The sequence below is a fragment of the Papio anubis genome, unplaced genomic scaffold, assembly GCF_008728515.1.
Source record: "Papio anubis isolate 15944 unplaced genomic scaffold, Panubis1.0 scaffold412, whole genome shotgun sequence".
Classification (NCBI taxonomy): domain Eukaryota; kingdom Metazoa; phylum Chordata; class Mammalia; order Primates; family Cercopithecidae; genus Papio; species Papio anubis.
In genome coordinates this window covers 73,051-77,079 of record NW_022164289.1, presented here as the reverse complement: position 1 = coordinate 77,079, position 4,029 = coordinate 73,051, and the positions used below count along the sequence as shown (strand labels likewise).

At 41.1% G+C, this 4,029-nt stretch overlaps 1 pseudogene; it reads right to left on the bottom strand.

Moving 5' to 3' along the window:
* Positions 1 to 329: 329 nt before the first annotated feature.
* Positions 330 to 3,793, bottom strand: LOC110742175 (annotated as a pseudogene).
* Positions 3,794 to 4,029: the final 236 nt, after the last annotated feature.

The window sequence follows — 4,029 nt, the reverse complement described above, 5'->3', positions numbered from 1 at the left end:
AGATCCGGCCACTGCACTCCAGCCTGGGCGGGTTCACGCCATTCTCCGGCCTCAGCCTCCCGAGTAGCTGGGACTACAGGCGCCCGCCACCTCGCCCGGCTATTTTTTGTATTTCTTAGTAGAGACGGGGTTTCACCGTGTTAGCCAGGATGGTCTCGATCTCCTGACCTCGTGATCCGCCCATCTCGGCCTCCCAAAGTGCTGGGATTACAGGCTTGAGCCACCGCGCCCGGCCACAAAACACAGGGTTTAAAATGTGTAAAATAATTTCAGCTTTTGTTTTAAATTCAGGGTGTACATGTGCAGGTTTGTTACATGGGTATGTTGAATGATGCTGAGGTTTGGGATACAAATGATCATGTCACCCAGGTAGTGAGAATAGTACCCAAGAGTTAGTTTTTCAGTCCTCATGCCCCTCACTTTCTTTACTTGTTTCTCCAATAGTCAGTCTAGTGTCTAGTGTATAGTCCAGTCCAGTGTTGACACTTTTATGTCCATGAGTACCCAGTGTTTAGCTCTCACTTATAAGTGAGAACATGTAGTATTTGGTTTTCTGTTCCTGCATCAATTTGATTAGGATAATTATTTGATGATTTTTAAATCTGATTTTTTACTTTCTTATTTGTAAGTTATAAGAGTTAACTGTACATTTTAGATAATAGTCTTTTATTAGATATGTATTTTGCAAACATTTTCTCATAGTCTGTGGCATGTCTGCTCATCCTCTTGGTGGTGTCTTTCATAGAGAAGTTTTAAATTTATTTTAGTTTACATATATTGTTTTATTTCAGTAGCTTTTGGGGTATAACTGGTTTCTAGTTACATGGATGAATTATATAGTGATGAAGTCTGGGATTTTAGGGCACCTGTCAGCCTAGTAGTGTACATTGTAAAAGTAGTTTTCTATTCCTTTCCCTCCTTCTACCCTCCCAACTTCTCAGTCTCCAATGTTCATATTACCACTCTCTATGCCTTTGCATACCCATAACTTAGCTCCTACTTAAAAGTGAGAAAATGCCATATTTGGTTTTCTGTTCCTGAGTTACATCACATAGGATAATGGCCTCCAGTTCCATCCAAGTTGCTGCAAAAGAGATGATTGCATTCTTTGTAATGGCTGAGTAGTCTTCCATGGTGTGTGTGGAACATTTTCTTGATGGGCATTAGGTTGATTCTATACCTTTGCAATTGTAAATTGTGCTGCAATAAGTACACATGTGCAGGTGTCTTTTTTATACAATGACTTATTTTCCTTCGGGTAGATAACCAGTAGTGGGATTGCTGGATTGAATGACGGGTCTCTTTTTAGTTCTTTGAGAAATCACCATCCTGTTTTCCACAGAGGTTGTAAATACTACTTTACATTTCCATTAGCACTGCACATATGTCCCCTTTATACTACATCCATGCCAACATGTGTTGTTTTTTGACTTTCTAATAATGGCCATTTTTGCAAGAGTAAGATGGTATCTCATTGTGGTTTTAATTTGCATTTCCCTGATGATTAGTGATATTGAGTATTTTTTTAATACACCTGTTGGCAATTTGCATATCTTCTTAGAGAAATTTCTGTTCATGTTGTTTGCCCACTTTTTAATGGGGTTATTTGGGGTTTTCTTTCTTACTGATTTGTTTGAGTTCCTTATAGATTCTGCATATCTGCATATTAGTCATTGGTCAGATGCACAGTTTACAAATATTTTCTCCCATTCTGTAGGTTGCCCATTTACCCTGTTGGTCACTTCTTTTGCTGTGCAGAAGCTTCCAGTTTAATTGGGTATCGTTTATTTAATTTTGTTTTGTTGCATTTGCTTTTGAGGTCTTACTCATAAATTCGTTGCCTAGGCAAATGTCCAGAAGAGTTTTTACTAGGTTTACTTTGGGAATTTTTATGGTTTCAGGTATTAGATTTAAGTCTTTAATCTATCTTGAGTTAATTTTTTTATGTGCTGAGAGGTCAGAATCCAGTTTTATTCTCCTATTCATGACTACCCAAGGACACTGAATCAAGTGTCCATTCTGCAGTGTATATTTTTGTCTACTTTATCAAGGACAAGCTGGTTGTAGGTATTTGGTTTTATATCTAGGTTCTCTATTCTATTCTGTTGGTCTATGGGTCTACATTTATCACAGTACCATGCTATTTTGGTTACTATATCCTTGTAGTATGATTTGAAGTTGGGTAATGTGATGCTTCTAGATTTGTTCTTTTTGCTTAGAATTAGTTTGGCAATTCAGGCTCCTTTTTTGGATTCATATAAATTTTAGGATTGTTTTTTCTAATTCTCTGAACAATGATGTTGGCATTTACATAAGAATTGCATTAAGTCTGTACATTGTTTAGCATAGTATGGTCATTTTCCCAATATTGATTCTTGCAGTCCATGAGCAGTGGATGTTTTTCTATTTGTTTGTGTCATCTATGATTTCTTTTTTTTTTGCCGGTGGAAAATAACTTTTATTGAGACCCCACCAGCTGCAAAATCTGTTCCTGGCACTAAATAAGCTTCTTCCTTTGCAATTTGGTTTTTCTTGAGTGGTCCCATGAATACTTTCTTCTCCTCTTTGATCTGGAACTGCCCATGGCCAAACTCGAAGGTGGTGTCAATGAACTTAAGGTCAGTCTTCTCCAGGGCCCGCTGTTTGGTCTGCACCAGCAAGGACTTGTGGAGGGTGAGCACTCACTTCTTGGTTCCCACCAAACAGCCTTTCAGCATGACAAAAGTTATTGGTCGCTTCACCATAGTGGACAAAGCCACCCAGGGGGTTGATGCTTTTGTCAGACAGGTCATAGTCAGTGGAGACCATGTCCTTGATCAGTTTGATGTCATTGATAAGGTAGCCCTGGCCAATTTTATAGATCTTCTTGTTGATCTCAGTGCAGTGATGGTAGCCTTTCTGTCCAGTGCATGCCACAGGGAAGGCTGCATGAGCATGATGCCATGCTCTAATGCAGATCACCTTGCACAGGCCTCAGGGGGTCGTAAGGGGCAGCCTCTTGCTGTGCCAATGACTGGTGACTCCTTTGTAACCTTTGCCTGTGGTCACCCCAATGATGTCGATTATCTCATCCTGTCCAAACACTTGGTTCACAGGTACCTGCTGCTCGAGCCTCTCTCGGGCTCAGTCCAGCTTCTTGGCCATGGTGCCTCGGTTCACTTGGATCTCCATCAGGTGGGCCTTCTGGCACAGAGGAAGTGGGTGCCTCTGGGTGTGGGCAATGACGTGGATGACTTGGCAGTACTTCTTCATGCTGCTGAAGTCCTTCTCCAGCTGCTTCTTGCCATCCTCATACTGCCATTTCTTGCAGTACTTGAGAAAGGCCTTCTTCTTAGATTTATGCCAGTCCTTATAGCCCTTTGCACTCATTACTGATGTGCTCAGCAAAAATGGTCTTGAAGTTCCGGAAGCCTCAAGGGGTTTCCCTGTCACCCACATTGCCCACAACCACCATGGATGATGTCTCCACAATGGACACAGCCTCTACCACCTCCATCTTGTTCACCTTGGATTCTGGCCTGTCGACTTCCCACATGATGCAGGTCATGCCAGCCTTGTATCCCAGGAAGGCTGTGAGGTGGACCGACTTGGAAGGGTCATCTTAAGGAAGCAGTTCACCTTCCCATGGTGCCTGCTGCTGCACTTCCAAGGCAGGAAGCCGAGGGACCCATGTCTGGGAACAGAGAACTTTCTGTGAGACATCATACTGTCAAATCCCGCCAGTAGAGTCATCTATGATTTCTTTCATCAGTGTTTTGTAGTTCTCCTTGTAGAGATCTTTCACTTAATGATAAAGTATATTCCTAGGGTTTTTCTTTTTTTTTTGCAGCTATTGTTAATGGGATTGAGTTATTGATTTGATTCTCATCAGTGCTACTAATTTCCTCTTCTAATATAAATTTGACATATGACTCCAATTTCATTACTTCTTCTTGAGGAATCTTTGTTTAGTCATGACACCAAGACAAGGTTTGCCAAATAGGACAAATAGATACAGGACACTTTGTTAAATTTGGATTCCAGATAAAT